Source organism: Lissotriton vulgaris, chromosome 3_2, assembly GCF_964263255.1.
Source record: "Lissotriton vulgaris chromosome 3_2, aLisVul1.2, whole genome shotgun sequence".
Classification (NCBI taxonomy): Eukaryota; Metazoa; Chordata; class Amphibia; order Caudata; family Salamandridae; genus Lissotriton; species Lissotriton vulgaris.
This window is the reverse complement of record NC_141690.1, coordinates 154,863,213-154,875,548: the sequence shown is the minus strand read 5'-3', so window position 1 is coordinate 154,875,548 and position 12,336 is coordinate 154,863,213. Positions and strand designations below refer to the sequence as shown.

At 46.6% G+C, this 12,336-nt stretch overlaps 1 protein-coding gene across 2 annotated transcripts in view; it reads right to left on the bottom strand.

Annotated features, from left to right (window-relative positions):
- KIAA0232 (KIAA0232 ortholog) overlaps positions 1-12,336 on the bottom strand; it is a 438,560-nt gene that overhangs the window by 195,405 nt on the left and 230,819 nt on the right. The window lies entirely within an intron of this gene.

The following is a 12,336-nucleotide window of genomic DNA, read 5'->3' as shown; positions in this document are numbered from 1 at the left end:
TCCATACCGCATTGCCTTTGGACAATGGGTGTGGGTATCTGGTGGCAAAGCTTGGGCATTTGGAGTTGCGGTGTGTGGCGAACAGATCTATCTCTGGTTGGCCCCATTTGTGAAAGAAAGGTTGAAGAACTTGAGTATGAAGTTCCCACTCTGTTTGACGACTTAACAGCTTGATTGTGAACTCCTGGTAGATGTTCTGCTAACAAAGATTTTTTGAGGAATGGCCCACCTCCATATGCTCTTGGCCAGCCGGGAGAGCTATAAGGAGTGTGTTCCTCCTTGTTTTTGAATGTAATACATGGCTGTCATTGTCGGTACGAACTAGTACAGCCTTGCTTGATAGGTAATGTTGAAACTATTTTAGAGCTAGACAAATTGCTAGCAACTCCAGATGATTTATGTGGAGTAGCTTTTGTTGCGGTGTCCTTGTGCCCTGCACTGTGTGTTTTTCCAAATGCGCTGTCCATCCTGTGAGAGATGCATCTGTGGTTAGCACCACTTGTGGAACAGGCTCTATGAACGGCCGGCCCTTGGAAAGGTTTTTGGTGTTCCACCACTGCAGAGAGCGATGTGTCCGGTCGTCCACCACCACCAGATCTGTTATTTGTTGCTGAGCCTGATTCCACTGACATGCTAAGCACTCTTGTATGGGGCGCATTTGTAGTCTTGTGTGTGGTACTATGAAAATGCAAGATGCCATCATTACGATTAATTGCATGAACACTCAAGCTGGTAGGGAGTGTAGTGGCTGGAATTTTTGTATAAGATCTTGCATACTTTGTATCCTTGTTGGATTGGGGTATGCAATTGCTTTGGAGGTATCTATTGTGGCACATAGATACTGTTGAGACAGGATCGGTTGGAGATGTGACTTCTTTTGATTTACTGTGAATCCTAGCTTGTGTAACAGGCAGATGGTCTGATGCGTGTGCTGTACACATTGGTGGTATGACTTGGATTTTATTAACCAGTCGCCTAGTTATGGGAAGACATGAATGCTGTCCCTTCTTAAGTGTGCTGCTACTACTGCTAGACACTTTGTGAAAACTCGAGGTGCTGTAGTTACTCCGAAAGGGAGTACTTTGAATTGGTAATGTTGACCTTCTAGTATGAATCAAAGGTACTTTCTGTGAGATTGATGGATAGGAATGTGGAAGTAGGCGTCCTTGAGATCGAATGTGGCAAGGAAGTCGCCTTGTTTTAACAGCGGCAGAACCTGCTGTAGTGTGACCATATGGAAGTAGTTGGATTGTATGTAAAGCTTTAGAGGCCTCAAATCTAGTATAGGTTTGAGGGAACCGTCCTTTTTGGGTATGCAAAAGTATAGGGAGTAAACTCCTGTGTTTTGATGGTGTTTTGGGACTGGTTCTATTGCATTCTTTTGGAGTAGAGATGCAACCTCTTGTTTTAGGCGTGTGAGATGCTCCTGTGACATGGGACCTTTTCTGGGTGGTATTGTTGGAGGAGTGGAAGTGAGCTCCAGGCAATAACCTGACTGAACTATTTGTCTTACCCACCTGTCTGTAAAGATGGAGTTCCAGACAGGTAGGAACTGTTGTAATCTCCCCCGACAGGAGTGGAATGGTCTGGGCAGATGGGATGGAAGTCACTGTTTGGGTGTAGAGAAATTGCGGTTGTTGTTGCCTCTGCCGCTACCCTTATTGTGGTTACCTCTAGATCCTCCTCTGTAATACCCTCTACTGGGCGAGGTTTGGCTGGGTGCTTCATAAGAAGAGGAGGTGTTGTCAGTTTGAAAACCTTTAGAGAGTCGCCCCTGTAAGAGGAGCGACGAAAGGACGCTCGATGGGTCTGAGTTTGTAAGGCTCCCATGGATTTTGCTGTTTCCGTATCTTTTTTTCATTTTCTCTAGAGCATTATCAACTGTTGGACCAAAGAGATGGTGCTGGTCAAACAGTTGATTTAGGATACTGGCCTGTACTTCTGGTTTGAACCCAGAAATGGGTAGACATGCCTGTATACGCAACAGTACTCCTGTATTTATTGCTCTAGAGGCTGTGTCGGCAGCATCTAATGCACAGCGGATTGATGTATTGGTAATAACCTTGCCTTCTTGTATTAAGTCAGAAGCCCTGACCTTATATTGTTCTGGTAAATGTTGCTTGAGTTTTTCTAGCTCATCATAATGAGCTTGATCGTATCTTACTAACAAAGCTTGAGTGTTAGCAATTCTCCAGACATTGGCTGCTTGTGAGATGGTGAGTTTTCCTGAAGCATCTAAAGGCTTGGACTCTTTATCAGGGGGTGGAGCATCCCCTGTTGTCTGCGAGTTAGCCTTTTCCTCGCATTTGAGACTACTAATGAGTCCAATGGCAGCTGAACTTTGATGTATGCTGGGTCAGTTGGAGCCGCTTTATACTTCTTTTCTAGTCTGGGGTTAATTACCTTGGCTCTGACGGGGTCTTTGAATACCTCTGGTGCATGTTTTACCACTCCACTAAGTATTGGTAATGTGGTTGTGGTTTTATGTGACGACAGTAGTGTATCCATGAGGAAGTCCTCTTCAACTGGATCTGTATGAAAATCCACTCCATGAGAAGTGGCTGCTCTATGAATGAGCTGTGTGAACCCATTAGTGTCATCTGGGGGAGATGGTCTACAAGGGTATGCGTCATCTTGTGGCAGATCTGGTGCATCTGGCGCATTATAATCTTCCCAGGGATCATCTGATGGCCCAGGAATATTGTCTGGGTCATCTGTGTCATCTATGTGCTGCTCACTCTCTACCCCATGTGAATAATTGTCTTCATCATCATCATTATCCTGTGGTATAGGGCTATGTGTGATGGATGGTGAGTGTGCAGGAGAAATATCTATTGGTATCTCTAGCAATGGTGAAGGAATTCTTATGGGGGAAGTTTGAGCATGCTTTTTGAGAGGAACTGGAGGTGGTTTGGGAGAGTCCATTTTCCAATTTTCAGGAATTATAATTACATGTCCAGTCATTGGATTAATACGAAGGGTCTTTTGCTTTGGATCTGGGTGGAAAAGTTCTTCTTCGGGGAATATCCTTTCTCTGTGCCGATTTAGCCTGCTAGGGACCGAAATGCTTAGGTTTTACAGTGCCTATTGTCTTTGGAGCGGATCTTGGCTTCGGTTCCCAAGACTTGATATCATGTTTCTTTCTCGGATCTGTGCTTTTTGGATCCGGAATTACTGGTCCCGAAGCACTTTGGAATCATCGACCTTCGGAGCCGAAGTGTGTTTCGGTGCTGAAGCAGGCTTCGGGTCGTCTTTTTTCGGAACTGGAGTTGTCTTCGGTTCGATAGACTTGGGAACGTCTTTCGGTGATGAGCTTGTTTTCGGCTCGACCAGTTTTGGCAACGAGGGCTGCTTCGGTGCCTGAGTTAGTTTTGGTTCGAGGACCTTCTGCTTGTCGGGACCGACAGACTGACTCGAGCCCGAGTCGACTGGAGGCTTTTTTGGATTCTTTGTTGCTGAGCCAGAAGGCGGGGTGTCGGAAGGTTTTGGTAGGTGTGCACCTGGACCCGGAGGTGGAGCCGAAGCCTGTCCCGGTATGGGAAGGGGGGGAGGGGGAAATGAGTGAACAGGGTCGACGCTTGTACTCACGACCTGTTGACCAGTTGGAAGAAGATAGTCGTCTTCTGATTATTCCTCGGCTCCGGAAGCTGAATCCTCTGCTTCGGAAACAATGTTGTTCTGCTGTTGTTCTTCGGACTCTACCTCGATCGGAGCCTCGTCTATGATGAGGTCTGGTGTCGAAGATGACTGCGCCATGGCTCTTCAAGCTCGACGGTCTCTGATGGTCTTCTTGAACCGGAACGAAGCGCAGGCCTCACAGCCTCGAGTCTGGTGCTCTGGAGACAAGCACAGATTGCAAACCTCATGAAGATCAGTGAGAAGAAATTTGTGTCCATACTGAGGGCACTTCTTGAAGGGTGTTCTTTCCATGAGCCAAAAGCCCAATGGCTCAGTTGGGCCAGACGAACGCCGGAATAGAGAAGCGCAAGCCTTTCTTCGACGCGGGTAACTGGAATTAATGTCGAATACGATACCGATGGTGTGATGTAGAACTGGAAGTCGAAAAGACCAATCCGACGATGGAGTCTATGCCCATGCGCACTACGATCTACAGGAGGAGTCATCCAACTGACAAAGACTCTTCCAAGACAACAAAGTGTAATCATCCAGGCCCACCACCAGATGGCCATCTATGCAACAGTGTGTGGGCTGCAGCCAATATGCCTCGAACATAAAGTTCCCACTCGTGGAACTGTTGTCTTTGTCTGCGGAGCATGTCTGCGATTTGATTGCTTTCTCCTGGTAGGTGTTCTGCTGGCAGATGTTTTGATGAATGGCCAACCTCCAAATGGTCTGCGCAAGTTGTGACAGTTGGAAAGTGTGTCCCCCCCCCGTTTTTGTATATAATACATTGCTGTCATGTGGTCTGTGCGGACTAGGCAGCTTTGCCTGTAAGGTGGGTCTGAAATGCTGTGAGCGCTAAGAATATTGCTAGCAATGCCAGCGGATTGATATGAATCTGTTTTTGCTTATGATTGCACAACCCTGAAACAGTGAGAGTCTGGAGATGAGCTCCTTAACCTGTGAGTGATGAGTCTGCTGTTAGGATTGTCTGTGGAATCGGGTCGATTAAAGGCCGCCCTTTGGATAGATTTTGTGGGTTCCACCACTGCAGGGAGCAATGGGTGCCATCCACCAACACTAGATCTCTCAATTGACCCTGTGACTGATTCCACTGACGCTATAACATTACTGAAGGGGACTTATATGGAGTCTTGCATGATGCAAGAGGTCATCATTGCGAGTAACTGCATGTATACTCTGGTTTGAAGGGAATGATTGGATATAAACTGAGACCAGAGCTTGAATATTTCAGATTCTGGCTGCACTTTGAAAGGCCAGAGCTTTCTGAGTGCCCAGAATGGCCCAAAGTATATTTGTGTCATTGAAGGTTGTAGATGTGACTTAAATAAATTGACCATGAAGCCTAGACTGTGCAGCAGGTGCAGTGTGCTTTGTGTGTGTTGGAAACACCTTTGGTACGAACTGGCTTTGATTAGTCAGTCGTCCAAGTATGCGAAGACATGGATGTTTTATCTTTGCAGGTGAGCTGCGACTACTGCTAGGCATTTTGTAAACACTCTGGGAGCAGTGGTGACTCCGAACGGAAGCAGTTTGAATTGGTAATGTTGCCAGAGGTATTTGCGATGAGCGGGATGTATTGGAATATGGAAGTATGCGTCTTAAGTCTAGAGTAGACAAAGTCGCCTTGCTGTAGGAGAGGAAGGACCTGTTGGAGAGTGACCATATGGAAGTGATCTGAATGAATGTATAGGTTTAATTCTCTGAGGTCAAATATAGGCCTGAGAGAACCATCCTTTTTGGGAATGAGAAAGTAAAGGGAGTACATGCCTATCCCTTGATATTGTAATGGGACAGGTTCTATAGTTCCTTTTTGCCGAAGAGACTGAACCTCTTGCTTGAGGAGGTGTATACGTTATGAAGACAGTTTGTGTGATTATGAAGGAATGTGTGGAGGGTTGGTGGTAAGCTCCAGGCAATAACCAGATTGGATAAGTTGTAATACCCATTTGTCCGAAGGGATGGTATTCCAGACTGCGAGAAATTGAGAGAGACGTCCCCCGACGGGCGTGGAAAGAGCGAGGTGGAAGTGCAGACAAGTCACTGTTTATTTGCGGCAGGGGAAGTATGGGGTGTTACTTTTACCGCATCCCTTGCCATAGTTTCCTTGAAATCACCTCGAAAGTAGCCTCTTGAAGAGGGTGATTGATTGTTACCTCTAAATGATGTGGAGGAACAGTCTGTTTGCATGGTCTTTGAGTGTCCCCTGTAAAAGGAGCGGCGAAAGGAACCATGATTAGATGGGCTTTGTAAAGATCCCATGGATTTGGCAACATCTGTATCTTTCTTCATTTTTTCTAATTGGGGAAACCAAATAGGTGTTCATTGTCAAAGGGTAAATTTAAGATAGAGGCTTGAACCTCGGGTTTAAACCCTGAGCCAGGCATGTCTTCTAAGCAGAACGCTGGTGTTAATAGCGCATGCAGCAGTATCAGCTGCGTCTAAAGCACACTTGATGGACGTGTTGGAAATGAGTTTTCCTTCTTGGAATAAATTACGTGCCTTAGCTTTGTACTAATCAGGTAAGAATTGGAGCAATTGTCCCAATTCCTCATAATGAGCTCTGTCATATCAAGCTAACAGAGCCGGGGGTATTAGCTATACGCCAAGTTTTGGCTGCCTGTGCCGCAACTCTTTTGCCAGAGGCATCTATTAACTTTGATTCCTTATCAGGAGGAGGGGTATCTCCTGTTTGCGAATTTAGCCACTTATGAGCATTTGAAACCACTAAGGAGACCATTGGAAGTTGACCTTTGATGTAAATTAGGTCTCTAGGTGCGGCTTTATACTTTTGGTCTACTCTTGGAGGGATAATTTGTGAGCGCACTGGATCTTTAAATATGTTATCTGTATGTTTGAGCACACCCTTAAGCATAGGAAGTGTATGTGTTTTTTGAGAAGAACTTAAGGTTTCGAATAAAAAGTCTTCTTCAAGAGCCTCTTTGTGGAGCTGCACTCCATTGTATTGAGAAGCTCTGTTGACTAGCTCTATAAACCCTATGTTATCGTCTGGTGGAGAATGTTTCGAAGGGTATAAATAATAATACTGAAGTTTATATAGCGCAAACAGCTACCTCACAAGGAGGTGTCCCGGCGCTTTGTAAGCAACGTGATGAACTGAGTAATAACAAGATAGAATAAAAACATATTAATGATTAAAAAACCAAGTCTTTAGCTGTTTCCTGAAGACCGACTCAGAATTAGCATTACGAATGAAAAGTGGAAGGACGTTCCACAATTTTGCAGTTCTCAACTAAAAAGCTCTGTCCCCGAAGCGAGACTTAGCGAATCGGGGGACAGAGTACTTGAGCGCAGAGACCGTACCTGCCTTTAACGGGGAAGTCTAGATTTAAGATAGTTTGGGCAATTACCCTGCGGTGCCTGACAGGCTAGAGAACAGCTCAGACCCGGACACATTAGCTCTCATGGAGGTGATGAACGGTGTCGACCTAAAACAGTTGGTGCTAGGCCCCACTCACAGTGCAGGTCATAACCTGTGTGGAATATTCTCGAATTGCCCGGACCTTCAGGTCCCCACAATCTTTCCAGTTACCTGGCCGGATCACACGGCTGTGCTTTTTAATATCTTCACGGCTAAATCCCTCAGGGCCAGGCAGGTCAGTAAAACAACTAGGACCTGCAGGGCCTGGAATAAGATAGAGGGATCAAGTTTCGGAACTTCTCCCCGGTGAGTGTGGAGGAGATTAAGAAACTATTAGGTACCAAATCAGGCTCTCCACGGGACCCATGCCCCGCCTCAGTGGCTAAGCTAGCGGCGGCTCCTATAGCAACCATCTTAACGGCTGTGTTTAACATGTTTGAGGTGGGGGAATTTCCATCCAGTTGGAGATTAGCCTCGATTTTACCGTTGCTAAAAAAAAACAACCTCGACATCACTGACCCCAACAGCTATCGTCCCATCGCCAGACTTCCTTTACCGGCCAAACTAATTGAGAGAACCATGAATAGCCAGCTTAGTGCACACAAACCCTCGATCCATCGCAACATGGTTTTAGGGCGGGTCATAGTACTGAATCGGCCCTAATTAAATCATCTGAGGAGATCAGGAAAGTGATGGACTTGGTGGGTAGAGCAGCCCTGATCCTGCTGGATTTGTCAGCGGCCTTCGATACGGTCCATCATACGATCTTGGTGGACCGTTTGGAGGCCTGCGGGATACAGGGGAAAGCCCTTAAGATCTTGAAAGCCTTTCTTACCAACAGGATCCAGGTGGTAGCACTGGGGGAGTTCGAGTCCAAACCATTTGTGCTTCCCTGCGGGGTTCCCCAGGGATCCTCCCTAAGTCCCACCCTTTTCAATGTTTATGTCTCCTATTTGGCCGCAGTCATTCGTTCCTACGGGTTCAAGCTTACATCATATGCGGATGACACGCAGATTGTGGTCTCACTGCTACCAGGTAGAGAGGAAGGCATAGCCAGTAAATTCCAAGAGTGTATGTCAGCAGTTAGCGACTGGATGGCTAGGAACTGTTTAAAGCTAAACTCGGCTAAAACTGAAGTTCTACTTTTCGGCTCCAGTGTTAATTTTGGAGCCCTAACTGGTGGCCGGAAGGGTTGGGTGTACCCCCCCTTTCCAGTTACCAAGGTCAAGAACCTGGGGGTTCTGATTGATGATAAACTTACCTTTAGGCCCCAAGTCAATGCTATGACGTCAGCCATTCATTTTACACTGAAAACAATCAGGAAAATTCTTCCTTTTATACCCGACGAGTGTAGGAAAACAGTGATGACGTCCTTGATCTTATCTCGCCTCGATTACTGCAACAGTCTACTGCTCATTGCCCAACAGGGGCTTCTCAACAAACTACAGGCCTTGCAAAACGCAGCAGCTCGTCTTATTACAGGTGCACCAAAGTTTGCCTCCGTTTTCCAGGAATTGGTGAAGCTGCACTGGCTCCCAGTGCGGAAACGGATCTCCTTCAAAGCCTTGTGCATAGTTTTCAAGGCCCTCGGGGGCTTGGCACGGCTTTTCTAACAGTACTTTCAATGGTACCAGCCAGGTAGACATCTTAGGTTGATCCCCATGCCTCGGATAAGGAACGCTCGATGGGGTGACAGAAGCTTTATACTGTGAGCTGCTAGGGCTTGGAATGCTCTGCCTTTGGTGCTTAGACAGATTTAATGACCTTCCGCAAAAACTTGAAAACATGGCTTTTCGTTCAGTAAGTATAGGCTAGGCTAGGGGAGCTCTCATTCAGCGCCAGGACACCGATTGGTAACAGTGCGCTCTATAAAATGTTATGAATAAATAAATAATGTCAGGGCTTTAAATTCAATCCTGGTTGCCACAGGCAACCAGTGCAGACTGCGCAGATGCGGGGAGATATGATTTCTGAAAGGAATATGTTTAATCAGCCTTGCAGCCGCATTCTGCACAATCTGTAATCGCTGGGTCGCGCATTTAGGCAAACAAAGATAGGGACCATTCGCATAGTCCAGCCTGGATGTTACAGTGGCATAGACTACTAGTTTACGACAATCTTCCGGCAATAGGTCCAAGAACTTACGAAGATTTCTGAGTTTAGTAAAACACCCCGCAGCTACCGGTTGGATATGAGCAGAGAAGGAGAGGTCATCATCGCATCTCAACCCCAGATTTTTGGCAGTGGTGCTGGGGAGGGGCGGGGGCCCCATTTCAGTAGGCCACCAAAGATCGGGCGAGGGGACAGGCAAATTCCCAAAGAAGGCCACTTCCGTTTTCCCATCATTTAATTTCAGTTTATTCGTATTCATCCAAATAGCGATGTCACGGAGACAGCCCTTAAAATTACCGAAGGCCTCCACTGTCTGCTCTTGGTAAGAAAAGACCAACTGTGTGTCGTCCGCTTATGAAATCGCTTTGACCCCCAGGTTGGCTATTAAGGTAAAAAGAGGGGCTAGATACACATTAAAAAGCAGGGGGCTTAAAGCAGAGCCCTGGGGAACACCACACCAAAGAGGTTTAGGTTTGGACGAAAATGGGTGTAGGGCGACTTTCTGCGATTGGGCACTCAGATAGTACTGCACCCAAGCACACACCTTCTCGCCCAGACCAATAAATTCCAGTCTTTGAAGCAGCCTGACATGATCGACCGTGTCAAAAGCTGCAGATAGATCCAGGAGCACCAGCATTGCTGATGCCCCTGAATCTAGTGCCCATCTAACCGATTCCGCCACCTCTATGAGGGCAGTCTCGGTGCTGAAACCAGGCCGAAAAGCCTGACTGTGTTTCATGCAAGATAGATTTGCTTTCAATAAAGCAATTCAATTGACGTTGTACTAGCTTCTCTAGCATTTTTCCCGGCGCTAGTAAGGGCAAAATTGGCCTGATGTTGCTAAGATCATCTGTGGCTCCATTTGATTTCTTTTTCAATGGAAGGAGTGTAGCATGCTTCCAACAATCGGGGAAAATTCCAGTCTCCAAAGAGGTGTTCCAGATATGAATGAGTGTCTATCACAAAAGGTGAGATTATTTTCCACATGGGTGGGGGGGGGGGGGGGGGGGGGGGGGGGGGCAAAGGGGGGCATGGATCACCCGGCGCCCCTGATTTACATTTATCAATCTCAGCCAGCACCTCCTGGTGCGCGATTGGTCGAAAATCTGGGCCGTTGTCAGTATTAGCAACTGTATTATAATCGATCCATGAGTCAGGATTATTGTCCTCTGGTGCATCTCCATCTCCAATCCCATCCTTCTGGTGATCAGGCGATTGTAGTGAATTTGTGGGTGTAATAAGTACATTTGGATCTATTGGTGATGGTGAAAGGGGATGTGGAAAAGTATTTGTACCCATATTCTTTCTTTTAAGAGGAATATGGTAAGAGTCCTTGAGTCTGGCTTGAATTTTGCTGGTAGCTTTGCATAAAGATGCCCAGTCTTAGGGTTAATGACAAGTTCTTTTTGCTTTGGGTCCGTGTTGGAAGGCGGTTCATCCAAGGGAGGCTTTTTGGATGGAGGAGGAGCTGTCTTGTCTTTAAGTGCTGGAATTTTCGGTGCCGAGGTTTTCTGTGCCAATAATTTCGGAGCAGAGGATTTCGGATCCGAAGATGTTGGTACCAAGGATTTTGGTTCGGTGCCTGAAAGTGGTCGACTCGGTCCTGAGCCAGAAGACTTGTTTAGGTGCCGGGCCCGAGGGCGGGGCATTCAAAACTTTTTCTAGGTACTGACCTTGGACGCGAAGGCAGAGAAGGGCCGGAGCCTTTTTTTAATGGACAACATTTGGGGCAGGGGAGTATCTTTACTCACGGTATGCTGACCCTGCGTGATGTCCTCTTCGATGTTGGATTCTTCCTCAGACACAGATGTTGTAAGTAAGTGGCTCTATGGTACAGTGTGTATAGAGTCCCCAGTCTCCAGAGGTATGGCAGAGGGTAAAGTTAGATATAACCTTACTCTCTAGAGTGGTAGCTTGGTCGAGCAGTAAGGCAGTATCAGAGGACAGTGTAAAGCATTTGTTGTACACACTCAGTCAGCAAATGGCCTCTCACACTGAAGAACTGAACTCTAGGCCAATTGTTTTATATCAAACAATATTGTTGTTTTATTTTAGAACCAACAAGGTATCGAAATATACTTCTCAATATGAGTGACTCTAGGTAATTACTTTGCAAATAGGCAATAGACTTTGTAAGTACAAAAGCTACAGCTGTTGCAATAGGAAACACAATTTAACATTTAGCTCAATGGGTTTTTCTAGGTAAATGCAATGGATTACTTTTCGAACCACAGGACTGGATCCTGGTTTCAGTCCCGGGACGTAAGCTGTAAACAGTTAAGTAGAAGCGTTTTGGTTACAGTTGTGATTTTTAAAGAATATATGACTATTTTCAAAGTTGACACTTAGAAACTTTTCAGTGAAAACCAAGCAATATTATCCTATGGGAGGAAATTGAAGTTACTGGTAAGTACACTTATAATTACTTTTACGGTTCAGTGCTGGGCTAAACGGTGCAGCACTGGCTTCCCTCCTGATCACAGGTAAGTAATTCGGAATTCGTTATTCAGTCGATTTTTGATTAAAGTTTCAAAACTCCACACTTAAAAGAATTTCCAATCGAAACCAGTCAATGTTAACCTATGGAAGAAAAATGAGTTATCAGCTTTTAGGAAAGTACTCGACTGGTAGAGTTAAGGTTCGGGGCATAGACTCAGGCGTCTCCCAGGGTCGGAAAGGTACAGTTGTTGCACCCTCAGTGGCACAGAGGCAGCCGGGGGCAGAGAGTATGGAGAGTAGGGGGCTTTGGGTTGGTGGCTGCAAGCAAGCAGGCCATGCGGCTGTGGGAGCTGAGCTCCTGGTCACTTACTCAGGGCAAGTGGGGAAGTAGAGTAATAGTTGCACTTCCAGGGGCACTCGAGCGGCTGGGTGCAGGGTGCTTTTGAGCCGTCGGGCGCTCAATGTTATCCAATGGGAAAGTTAAAAAGTGAACAAAGGCGGCTCCTGGCGGACAGGGTGGACGATACCGCATTACAGTTGGCTTTGATGAAGGGACGGGGGCAGACGAGGCCCTGCCCTATGTAGTCTGCCCTATGTAGTGCGCCATGCTGCAGGGGTCTGGCAGCGGTTTGTCGAGAAGATCTTGCGGCGGGCCCCCTTTCATAGGGAGCTGCCGGTGTGGATTTTGGCCCCGGTACAGCTAATGGAGAATATGCCCTTCCGGGAACGGCAAGATGGCGGTTATGAGCCCTAATTGCGAC